The 13,044-nt window shown below is 48.8% G+C and overlaps 1 protein-coding gene across 3 annotated transcripts in view; it reads right to left on the bottom strand.

The window, feature by feature from the left end:
• Positions 1 to 13,044, bottom strand: part of CALN1 (calneuron 1) — a 634,846-nt gene that overhangs the window by 553,776 nt on the left and 68,026 nt on the right. The window contains exon 1 of one of the 3 annotated variants that reach the window (XM_019031704.4): positions 5,321 to 5,654. The exons of the other annotated variants lie outside the window; for them this stretch is intronic. The gene's annotated coding sequence lies outside the window, so the exon portion shown is untranslated. Of the gene's footprint in view, positions 1 to 5,320; positions 5,655 to 13,044 lie in introns of those variants that run through there. 3 annotated transcript variants of the gene reach the window in all.

A 13,044-nucleotide genomic window follows, 5' to 3' on the forward strand; every position in this document is an offset into this window, starting at 1 on the left:
CTCTCCCAATCCCAGTGACTTTTCAGAAACCTACCCCTAGATACAGGGACCCAAAACTATGCCAATCAGATATGTCCTCTGAGCATCTTCAATGCAGCAGAATGATACAGTAACAATAATGGAGAACAGGTGAGCCCAAAATTGGGGCTTAGCCTGGGAGGGTTCTTGGCTTTGCCCAGGAAAGAATTCAAGGGCAATCCAGGGGTGTGAGACAGCAACTTTTTTTTCTAATAGTCACAGAATATCTATTTATTTATTTACTTATTCATTTTATTTTTTTCCAACTGTTACCTTGTTTTTTTTCCAAATTTTATCTTAAGTTCAGGGGTACGTGTGCAGGATGTGCAGGTTTGTTACACAGGTAAATGTGTACCATGGTGGTTTTCTGCACAGATCATCCCATCACCCAGGTATTAAGCCCAGAATCCATTAGGTATTCTTCCTGATGCTCTTCCTCCTCCCACCCTCCACCCTCTAACAGGCCCCAGTGTGTGTTTGTGCATCCCCATGGTCCATATGTTCTCATCACTTAGCTTCCACTTATAAGTGAGAACACATGGTATTTGATTTTCAGTTCCTGCGTTTGCTAAGAATAATGGCCTCCAGCTCCATCCATGTCCCTGCAAAGGACATGAACTCATCATTTTTTATGGCTGCATAGTATTCCATGGTGTATATGTACCACATTTTCTTTATCCAGTCTATCACTGATGGGCATGTAAGATGATTCCATGTCTTTGCTATTGTCAATGGGAGACAGCAACTTTTATTGAAGCAGCAGTGTACAGCAGCAGCAGAGATACTCCTTGTAGAGCAGGGCTATTCCCTAGGCAATGTGTGCAAGGTAGCACCCCAGAAGCAGTGCTGCAGTCATATTTTCACCCACTTTTAGTTACAGGCAAATTAACGACAGTTTATGCAGAAATTTCTAGAAATAGGGTGGTAACTTCTGGGTGGTTGGGTCAGTGCCATGGAAAGGGGTGAATACTTCTCGTTGTTGCCATGGCAATGGTAAACTGACATGGCACATGTGTGGGTACGTCTTATGGAAAGCTGCTTCCACCCCAGCCCTGTTTTAGCTGGTCCTCAATTTGGTCCAGCTACTTGGACCAAATTGAGTCCCACCTCCAAAGTTGAGTCCCACCTCCTACCTCAATAATAATAGAAAAGGTTGGTGATCATTTACTTCCATAGCATCCCCTGGGAGAGACCACAAGTCAATTCCTGCCACTGAGATCCCCTGGACTGCCTAATGCCTGAGTATTCCATGCCTGGTTCTTCAGGGATGTTCTTAATCCTGAGTTTCCATCAGTATTCCTAATGCGATCTTTGTTGACATTGTTAGCCAGACTTAGTTTCTGTTGCTTGCAACCCAAGGATCCTAACTGACAACTCTCCTGTTTGCCAAATCCATCCCATCTTCTCCATCCTCCCTACCATGGCCTCATCAGCCTTGCCTGGCTTTCAGAGCCAGCTTCCTCCCTTGGTATCCATGTTTCTGGTCTTCTCAGTGCCAAATCCATTCACCACGAAGTCTCCAGCCAAATCTGACCATGCCATCCTAATGGAGAAATGCTGAGTCCCTGGTCCTGACCAAAGGCCCCCATCTATCATTCTGGTCACTTCTTTTGTACCTCCCTGTCTCAACCTTTAAGCACCAAGAACTCCAAACTACCAGCTGCTTCCTCATATTCTCCACATGTGTTCTAATTTCTCAGACTTTCCCACCCTTTCCTCTGCACCAGAATACCCGTGAAAAGCTAACCACGTCCTAATCATCCTTTAAACTCAACTCAGACATCACCTCCACCCTTGCCTAGCTACCATCCATCTCTGCTCACAAATGTTCAACCCTAACACATGGTCTGGCCTCCCCACTAATCTGTGAATTTTTCGATGACAGGCACTGTGTCAACTTTATCCGTACCACATTAATAGGCACTGAATAAATGTTTGTTGAATGTTAAATGATTAAAAACTTAATTCACATTGAAAAACCCCAGGTTGGATGCAACAATGGTGTTTTCCTTTTCCTCCTTCCGAACCACATTTGGAATTATCCTCAAATTGAGCGTTCTGAGAAATCTGCCAATGTTCTGCTAATCTTGAAGGATGGTTTCATAGCTTAAGAGTCAGAACTCACACTGTTTTAACGAGCATCAGAGGCCGTTGCTGGTTGCACTGCTTAATGGTTCTCAATCATGAAAGGACATTTCAGACACTCTGACTACACCAGCTGAAGTCCCAAGTGAAGCCTATACCAACATGGGTACAGAAAGGGAATATGAAAAAAAAAAAAAAAAAAACCAAAAAAAAAAAAGCTTACCATCAATCATCAAACCAGTCTGGGCTCAAACCAGTACAGGCACACGTGACAAAGAAAGGGTTTTGCTGTGGGATTCTCCTTCCACCCCAGACCAACTGCACAGACACAGCTCCTCCTGTGCCTCAGTTTCCTCACCAGGAATGAGGAATGAGCTGCTGACCTAGATTCACTCAACGAACATAGGGCACCCACTCTGTGTCTGACTCTAAACAAATTACTGCAGGTCAAAGGTTCCCAAAATACTTTTCCTAAGGAAGCAATGTGGAAAGTGCCCCGCACATAGGATCGTTAAAACCCAGCCTGTTAGCCTCAAACCGTAACTCTGCTTCTGACCTGCAAGCTTCACAGCCCCAGGAAAAGTGATTTCACTTCCCTTTGCATCAGTTTCCAAACAGGAAAAATGAGGATGACATGAGCTCAAAGTTGTGAAAGGGTCTGGCACACAAGTAGGGTCTCAGAAATCTGAATTAAGAGGGTCTCCGAAGGCTTTAAACGTCCAAAGTCTATCAATTGGAATTTCTCTCGTAATGAGAACCAGTGCCCCCTTCTGACAACCAGCAAACACTGCATAGGTTGTCAGTACAAGAATGTGGTAAAAGACACCACTGCACACACCACAACAGAAGGAAGGACCAGCCACAGATATCCCACCCCGGCTGGTGACCCTCAAGAGACCAGTTTCTATGAAAAAGAAATTTCTAAATGCGACCCCAGCCCTGCCCAATATTTATGAAGGGATCAGAAGCTACCCATTGGAGAGAGAAATGTAAAACTCAACAATGAACAGTTGTCATCCACCCCTCAACCTGTACCCCCCCCCCTTACAGAGGAGAGCACATCATGTGTGTCAGTCAAGTCTTGCCCATCGTTTCTCAACAGAAGCAGCTGAATTAAATTATTTTCTTTCTAAAAAGCCCTAATCCAGCACCCTAGCCGAAGGCCTGATTACTGGCAATAGTTGCTTTCAGAGTTCAGGGAAAGGTGACATCTTGGTGAACAATTCTAAGAGGATTTGGCTCTCCTCCAATAAAATATCGTGAGGATTGTATTTCCAAAGAATTTTGTTTTCATTACTCCACTTGGATACACCCAGTAACCAACTTCACCATCGTAGAACAGCTTCTCAGTAAACAGCTTCATGCAGCTATTGCCATGAAAAACCCACACGTCTGCAGTGAACTCAACAAACAGAGCCATTCCACTGGTCTTCCACCAGGGCAGGCTACTCTGGAAACACAGCTCAGGGCATCCTTGGGGCTTTGGTAGAAGACCCCACCGATTGTCCGGGGAACTAGCAAAGTTATGCCGTTCCTGGAGCCCTGGAATGAATCCTAAACTGGGCGTGGTGACAGAACCACAAGGCCAAGAGGTCTGAGGTGACACCTGGACATGAGTACAGGTAGCAGAAAAAAATCAAAACTCCACATTCTTCTTCTTCCAACACCTCTCCCACCCCACAAAAAAATGAAATAAAACCACGAACAAGCCAAGAAGGAGAGCTGGAATGGGGCTTCTATGAAAAACACGTCCTGTTCTAGCCTCAAGACAATTTCACACCAAATGGCTTTAAATTCCTTTCCAAAGCTCTGATGCCCGAATTGAAAAATAATTTCCCTTTTTGAGCAAAACTCATCAAAGAAGCAGAACCTGAAAATCCTAGGAGCTCATTTGTTCTCCTATGTGCACAAATGTTGCGTGTGTCTCAACACACGCAGCGCAGAAATCTACCCATTCTTTCTGGGAAGGTCATCCCAACTCTGTCGCAGAGGCTACTGTGGGTCACTCTATAATGTAGTTATTATCACCACTAAACAGACTTCCCAGCCACACACAGCCGGCGCTAAGCTGCTATTCCCTGAGCCCAAGAAAGTCTCCTTTTTTGCAGAAAACCGGCTCAGGGCCTGGGGATGGCTGGCGCCCCAGTCTTGGCACTCAAGGAACTGCAGGCACCGCTTCACCCAGGAGCTAAGGGCTTCGACCCAAATGGAAGAAAGGCGCCTTCCTCACACAAGCCTCGACCAAGAAAAAAGAGTAGTGGGAAACGATGGTGGGCTGGTGGCCCGGGCGCACGTGGCCCAAGGCTAAGACGCAAGCCGATCCCCTCGGTGCACGCTCTGTACCCCCAGCCCGTCTGGATGGGGCGTCCCCCGCTCGCCCTCGCCCCAAGGGTGGCCCAGAACTACCTGCTGCTGCCTAGGCGCCCTCGGACCAAGTCTCGGGAAGTTCACTCCGCGCTGCGCTAGTCCGGAGAGACTAAGAACCCGAGTAAACCCAGACTGTCCGGGGAAGACGGAGCCCACCCCCGCCTGGGCGCCAGACCCATCCAGCTGCTTGGAGCTCAGAGACTAGGTCCCAGCCGGACTGCAGCGGCCTCTCTGGTTACCCCTTGCACCCTGGCGCCCCCGGACTCGGGGTGGGTGGCGGCGAGGAGCGTGCGCCCAGAAAGGCAAGCAGTCAGCGCTAGGGGCCGGAGGTGGAGAGAACCCTGCCTCCCGCCTCCCCCTATCGCCATGACTCCGGCTTCCCGAAGAGACCTGGTTGCCGCCGGGCGCTCCCACCTGGGCTGCGGTGCGGCTCCGGGTCCCCTGTCCTCCCTCCCCACCGCCCGGGCGCCTGCGGTCGGGGGCGCGCAGCCTGGTGGCCACTGGCGCTTGGGGGCTAGAAGAGCGGCTCCCAGCCTCCAGCCCGCACGGTGCCGGGACAGCCGAGTCCGCCGCGGCCCTTCCCTACCCCACGCCCCCAGGCAGGCGGCCAGGAGCCAGCTCCACGGAAGGCAAGGTGGCCGGCGCGGCCCCCAGCCCGCGGGGTGGGTGCCCCAGTGTCGGAGCCAACAGGTACGGGAGGCGCTGTCTGCCAACCATCCGCCCACTCTGAGCACCAGGGCCCGCGACAGCCCGGGGGTTTGGACACCCTAGAGAGAAGCGAGGACCGAGGGAAGAGGAAAAGAGAGAGAGCGCGCGGGTAAGCTGGGGAACCGGCGGCGGCGGCACTCACCTCTTGCTGGGCCGGGGCTCCGCAGCCCGGCAGCCGAGGCACCTCCGCACCGCGCGGGGGGCTTCCTCCGCACCGCGCGGGGGGCTTCCTCCGAGGCCCGCAGGGAGGGGGCGGTGCGGAATGGAGGCGCCGAGCGGGCAGCGCTCAGCCTCTCGCTCACACCCCCAGCCGGCAGCCGCGTCCCCGGGCCGGCATCCTCGCTGCCGCCGGCTCCCTCGGCGCCCCCGGGCCGCTCCCCACGCGCGCGCCGGGACCTGCACGAGCCCCCTCGTCGACTCGGAGCGCGATCTGGGCGCGTGCCTCCCTGTCCTTGTCCTCTGCTCCCGTCTGGGGACGTGTGCCCCGCACCCCCTGCACCGCGCGCTCCTCTACCCCTCCCGCTCCCGCTGGCCGCGCGGGTTCAGCCCATGTGCGCGGCTGCCTCGCTGCGCCCCGGAGCCCAGTGGCCGAGGCCCCGCCGGAGTTGCGCGCCCTAGAAACTCCATGCAGCTCCGGCCTCCTCCCCAGCTCCTCCCCAGCAGATCCCCCGGGGCCTTGCGGCCGCCAGCACCACACTCCTCGCTCTGCCGGCGCCCGCGTTCAGGAGCCGGGCTTCTGGGCTCGCCTCGGCCGCCTGCGCCCCAGCTCCTCCGAGGGTCGGGGAGCCCCCACCCCCCAACCTCCGCCTCTCCAATGGCTCCCTCGGTTTCCAAGCAGCGCAACCTGAGGAACGCCTCGGCGCGCGCGCACTCACACTCGCGCGCACACACACACACACGCATGCACATGCACGGCACACACAGGCAGACACGCGGGGGGCGAGCAGGCGCTTGGCAGACGGTGCTCCTTCCTTCCCTTCCCAAAGAGACTGCCCACGTTAACTCCGGCAAACTGCTGCTCCTCAGCACAGGACAACTCACCCTAGCGCCCGCCGCCTTCACTACTTCATCCCAGGTGCCCACACCCTAGGTCCACGATTACACCTGAGCCCAGGGGGAAGGCGGGGCACCGAGGTGGAGGGGCCGATGGCCGAAACTGCGGGGACCAGCATTCCGCATGACCGCCCCTGGAGACATCCAGGGAGGCACGACTGCCGCAGGGCATCGCCCACCCACCAGGGATCCCACTCCTCCAGGGCCTGAGAACATGTGGTGTGGCCCCCACTTCTTCCAAGGTCATAGGGTGGGATCCGATGGGAGGGAGAGGGCGCTTGGGCACAGGTGTGAGCTACAAATTCGCAGACTGACTGCAACCTGCCCATGCGCTGACCTCTACTGAGTCTACGCCCAGACAGACCCCTGCCCCAGGTCTCAAGGGCAACGCATGTGCTTGGAGTCAGCAGTCACCTTTCCCAGTCCCCACCTGTCTGCCTCCCAAGAACTGACGGAATACACAGTGCAACCAAGGTTTGTCTTGGCAAGAAAAAGAAAGCAAGCAGCAAGGTGGGTCTCAGACTGTCCCGTAGACAGATTAGACGCTTGCCAGTTCCTTTCTGCTGCCCCCAAGGTTGTGCCAATAAAGAAAGAACAACAAACCTGGCTGAAGCAGGCTAGTCCTTCCTTACAGCACCCTCCTCTCCCGGGTCCCCAGTTTCTTGTCCCCTCTTGGTGGCAGAAAGACTGCTCACCAGCTCAGATGTCTCCAATTCCCAGAACCAGAGAAAAGATACGTGTGAAAATTTTCACACCAATCACAACAAAAGCAGACAATGCTGCTCTAAGCCTCTCATCCAAACAACTCAGCAATCACCTCTCCACTGTTTGGTTCAACTGCCAGGGAAGTTTGGGTGTTTTTGTCAGCCAGCAGCACAATCTCGTGTGTATGTGTGTGTGTATGTGTGTGTGTGTGTCACCTGGGTGTGGTTTCAGAGTCCCTGAGGCACTCATTGTGGGTGCCACGCCTTTAGCATTTCCTAACCTGTATTATTACTATCTTGTATAGACCCTACTTCCCTAGTAATCTTTTTTAAATATGTTTTTGTTATTTTTATAGGTACATGGTAGGTGTACATATTTATGGGGTACATGAGATGTTTTGTTACAGGCATGCAATGTGAAATAAGATCATCATGGAGAACAGGGTAGCATTCCCTCAAACATTCATCCTTTGAGTTACAAACAGTCCAATTACACTCTTTAAGTTATTGTAAAATATGAGTTATTGACTATAGTCACTGTGTTGTGCTATCAACTAATAGGTCTTATTCATTCTAACTTGTTGGTTTTTTTTAACCTATTAACCATCCCTACCTACCCAACCTCCTCACCCCCCACCCAACCCCCCTCACCCTTCCCAACCTCTGGTAACCACTGGTAGATTCTCTATGTCCATAAGTTCAATTGTTTTGATTTTTAGATCCCATAAATAAGTGAAAACATGTGATGTTTGTCTTTCTGTGTCTGGTTTATTTTACTTATCATAATGATCTCCACTTCCATCCATGTAGTTACAAATCACTGGATCTCATTCTTTTTTATGGCTGAATAGTGCTCCATTGTGTACATGTCCCACATTTTCTTTATTCATTTGTTAATGGACACATGGTTTGCTTCCAAATCTTAACTATTATAAACAGTGCTGCAACAAACATCAGAATGCAGATACCTCTTTGATATACTAATTTCTTTTATTTGGGGTATATACTCAGCAGTGGGATTGCTGGATCATATGCTCCCTAGCAATCTTATAACTGAGATGTAACAGGTACCACTCTTAAGGACTTGCTGAGTACCCCTCCCCTACCGCAGCATGAAAACACAGAAAAATCTTGAGTTCCTTCAAAGACACTCCAGGTACCTAGCTAGCCCTGAGAAGTAAACCAGCAACTTGATAAGCGAGAAGGTAATTTTAGCTTAAAACAATAGCCAAGGAAGTTAAGAGTCAGGAAATGTTTTTATTCCCTGTATCAGTCTGTTGTTATGCTGCTAATAAAGACATACCTAAGACTGGGTAACATACAAAGGAAAGAGGTTTAATGGACTCACAGTTCCACATGGCTGGGGAGGCCTCACAATCATGGCAGAAGGTAAAGGAGAAGCAAAGGCACATCTTACATGGCAGCAAGCAAGAGAGCTTGTGCAGGGGGAACTCCCATTGATAAAACCATCAGATCTCGTGAGACTTATTCACTATCATGAGAGCAGTATGGGGGAGACCTGTGCCCATGATTCAATTTCCTCCCAACAGATCCCTCCCACAACACATGGGAATTCTGGGAGCTACAAGTCAAGATGAGATTTGGGTGGGGACACAGTCAAACCATATCATTCCCTATAGAATCTAAACATAACACCTTAGTGTCCTTGAATTGTTTTTCAGAAACCTGGACCCCCATTAAACTGATCGACTAGCACATAGACCTCGGATAAGAGGGAACTGAAGACTAAACTCTAACTGTGGTTCTTGTTCTAAATTTCTTCCTGAAGGGTCTGGAGGAAGCCACACCTACAGGCCAGAGTGAACATTCTTTTCTGCAAACCCCGTATTTTTAGACAAAGCTTTACCTCCTTAACTAATCACAAATCAGAAAATCTTTGAAATCACCTATGACATTTGTAGAGATGGGATCTCCCTATGTTGCCCAGGCTGGTCTCAAACTCCTGGCCTCAAGTAATCCTCCCACCCCCACCTTCCAAAGTATTGGGATTACTAGTCCCAATGTGAGCCCATGTGGGCCTCTGCTCCCAGATGTCTGCTTTTTTAAGTCAAACCAAATGTAGAGCTTTCATGGATTGATTTATGGCTTTGCCTGTAGCCTCTGCCTCCCACCTTTAAAAATCCTTTCCTGTAAGCCAACTGGGTGGTTGGGACTTAAGCATGAGCTGCCTGATTCCTTTTGGTTGGTGCCCTGCAAATAAATGCCTTCCTTTCTCCTGCTGCAAAACCTTGATGCGGATAGCTGGTCTTACTGCACTGGGTGAGCAGCCCAGTTCCACTCAATAACATTGAATGGAATGTTATTGACATTCCATTTGACATGCTTGAGCCACTGGTTGAGTTTTATGTACCTAGTTCAGAAATGTGCATAGAAGGTGATATGGTTTGGCTGTGTCCCCTCCCAAATCACATACTGTATTCCCATAATTCCCACATGTTGTGGGAGGGACCTGGTGGGAGATAACTGAACCATGGGGGTGGTTTCTCCCATTCCGGTTTTCATGGTAGTGAATAAGTCTCACAAGATCTGATGGTTTTATAAGGGGAAACCCCTTTTACTTGGCTCTCTCACTCTGTCTCTTGTCTGCTGCCATGTGAGATGTGTCTGTGCCTTTGGCCTTCCACCATGATTGTGAGGCCTCCCCAGCCATGTGGAACTGTGAGTCCATTAAATCTCTTTCTTTTGTAAATTACCCAGTCTCAGCTATGTCTTTATCAGCAATGTGAAAACGAATTCATACAGAAGGTATTATATTTACAGGGGTTTCCACAATGGGTCGCAGGCAGATGAAGAGACTTGAAAGGATCTCCATAAGATCTTTCCCTTTGATCCCTTAGTTTGGATGAATGCTGCATCATCTAACAATCTGTTGCCTCTGTAAGCAATTATTCTGACACTTTCTAGATGACAACCATGTCACCAAAGTGCCTTGGTAGGGCCAAGCACAGTGGCTGAAGCCTGTAATCCCAGCACTTTGGGAGGCCGAGGCGGGTGGATCACTTGAGGTCAGGGGTTCGACACCAGCCTGGCCAACATGGTGAAACCCCGCCTCTACTAAAAATACAAAAATTAGCTAGGCATGGTGGTGGATGCCTGTAATCCCAGCTACTTTGGAGGCTGAGGCACAAGAATCGCTTGAACCTGGGAGGCAGAGGTTGCAGTGAGCCGAGATTGTGCTAATGCACTCCAGTCTGGGCAACAGAGCGAGACTCAGTCTCAAAAAAACAAAAAAACAGACAAACAAACAAATGCCTTGATAAGTGTAGAGATACACACATGAAGTTCCTGGTAAAATGTGGGGGCCTCCCACATAATCAGAGTGGGAAGCATTTGGCCAAAGCTCTCATTCTGCCCTCCCTTCCTGCCTGCGTAAATTTGGGCAAGTTGTTTATTCTCTCTAAATCTCATTGCCCTCATCTATAAAATGGGGATAATCAGAGTATCTATTCCATAAGGTTTTGAGAAAATGAAATGTGACTATGTGAAATAGCAGTTCACTCAGTTAACCTGGCTCCAGGCATAGAGTAAGCTTTCAATAAATGTTGGCTGTTGTTACAAGTGAATACTCAACACAAACACATATCAAAGACCTTACTTTGGGAGGAAAAAAAAAATCAAGGATCTCTTGCCTTAGGACACTAAGCTCAGCGAGCCTCAGAACTAGAGAAGGCTAGGCAGTGGCTTACACTTGTAATACCGATACTTTGGAAGGTCTAGGTGGGAGCATTACTGGAGGTTGGGAGTTTGAGACCAGCCAGCCTGGGCAACATAGGGAGACCCCATCTCTACAAAAAATGATTTGCAAAATTAGCCAGGTGTGGTAGCATGTGCCTGTAGTCCTAGCTACTCAGGAGGCTAAGGCAGAGGATGGTTTGAGCCCAGGAGTTCGAGATTACAGTGAACTGTGGTCACACCACTGCACTCCAACTTGGGTGAAAGACCAAGATTTGACTCAAAAAAAAAAAATCAGAAACACAAAGAACTAGAGAAGCTGGATGGCAGAATTCTGCAGTTTCTTGGTCTTCCCCAGCTATGACCATTTTGAGACCTCCATGTTAAGGTGGTTGCAGGTTTACAGGCCCTGGCACTTTTGCTCCAACTTTTATTCAGTGTATGTGGTCAAAATGTGTCAGCTCCTTCCTATGAAAATACCAAAGAAAATCTTTTACCAATTACCGGGATGGAGGCTAAACTCAACATGGAACAAAATGAACAGGAAGGACTTCTCCTTATCGTGCATTTGTAGCTGGATTTAGCATAAGTTCTCTCTCTAACCTAGAATAGTACAGCCCTCCTGGAAACAGTGAGGAGTCAATTTCAACTTCCTTCTACCACCTGCCTCTAGCTTTGGGATTCAGAGTTACACAAATCAGACACCAAGACAAGTGCTACCTTACCAGTGATAATCCTCTGGTAAATATCCCCTTCCTTTATCTTCTTTTATTTCACCATCAGTAAATATATCTACTTCAAGTGCCCAAGACACCCAAGGGTAGAGGGTGATGAAAAGATTCATTGCACCCTGAATAGAAATAGGTAGAAGTAGAAAAAAAAATCATTCAAGAAATATATGTTGGAAGGTAAAATTTTTCCTGTCTTCCATCAAAGTATGGAATCCAGGATTCACTGAATTCTTTACAACACACATTCTCTCCTGTCTGGCTAGGGGTTTGCCACAAACTTTGCAGTGGTTTGCTTTGCAGTAATCGATAACCAGGACAAAATTTGGTATCTGGAAGGAGAGTGCTGCTGTAACAATAACTTAAAATACTGGCTTTGGGATTGAGCAATGGGAAAAAGCTATAACCACCTCGAAAGACTATTAATGAGAGTTGCAAGGACCTTTTGGAAAACTCTTGGAGGAAACATGAAGGCACAGAAAGTGCTTATTGGAAGCTGGAGAAAAGAATGCCTGAGTCACGTCCCAGCAGAACAGTTAGCAAAATTGCTGCCTGTCAATGGTCAGCTGGGTGCGGTGGCTCACGCCTGTAATCCCAGCACTTTGGGAGGCCGACGCGGGTGGATCACTTGAAGTCAGGACTTTGAGACTAGCCTGGTCAACATGGTGAAACTCTGTTTCTACTGTAAATACAAAAAATTAGCCAGGCATGGTGGCGCATGCCTGTAACCCCAGCTACTCGGAAGGCTGAGGCAGGAGAATTGCCTGAACCCAGGAGGCAGAGGTTGCAATGAGCTGAGATCAGCCACTGCACTCCAGCATGGGTGACAGAGCGAGATTCTGTCTCAAAAAAAAAAAAAAAAAATCAATATAACCAATGGCAAGGATACCTAATGACCTCATGGATCTGACTAGGGTGATTTCCAAGTGGAAAAACAGAAAATGCCAGCTGGATTTTTCCAGATGCCTATGAGAAAAGGTAAGCAGAGACAGGTTAATTGAGGAAGAAGCTATTCCAGTTTTTTAGCAGAATTGAGATGGAATAGCAAGGAACCAGGGTTTGCTGAGTTAGAAAGGATTACTGTTTCTCTGCTGGGTTAGAAAGGACTACTGTTTCTCATTGTGGTGTCTCCAGGCAAAACCTTTCAAATGTAGGGCAGTAAAATCTGGTTTCTGGGAAAGATGGACTCAAGGATGGGGCTGTAAGATCCTTTGTTAAGGCCTCAGACATATTTAAGGGGATGCCCAAAAGGGCTTCTACATGTCTTAAAGACACTGCCTCACTCAGCAGCTTTGCAGGAGACTAAAGATAAAGAAAGGTCTATTTTTTTTTTATTTTTAAATTTCATTTATTTATGTATTTATTTAGAGATAGAGTCTCACTCTGTTATCCCGGCTTGAGTGCAGTGGCATGATTTCAGAGAGGAAAAGAGAGACAGGGAGAAAAAGAGAGGTTCCGGGCCTGTCTGCAGCTACTCAAGCCCCTGCTGTGAGCATCTTCCCAGAGAAGGCTACAGATTCTGTTGGAGACAGACAAGCCACCCCCACCATGGGCTATCTGAATTCCCAATCCACAGAACCACAAGAGGCAGTCATAAATTTTTGTTTTAAGTAACTTCGTTTGGGGATGAATTTTTGTTATGCAGCAATAAATAACCAGAAAAATTAAATTTACTAAATTAGAAAAAT

The sequence above is a fragment of the Gorilla gorilla genome, chromosome 6 (genome assembly GCF_029281585.2).
Source record: "Gorilla gorilla gorilla isolate KB3781 chromosome 6, NHGRI_mGorGor1-v2.1_pri, whole genome shotgun sequence".
In the NCBI taxonomy this organism is placed as follows: domain Eukaryota; kingdom Metazoa; phylum Chordata; class Mammalia; order Primates; family Hominidae; genus Gorilla; species Gorilla gorilla.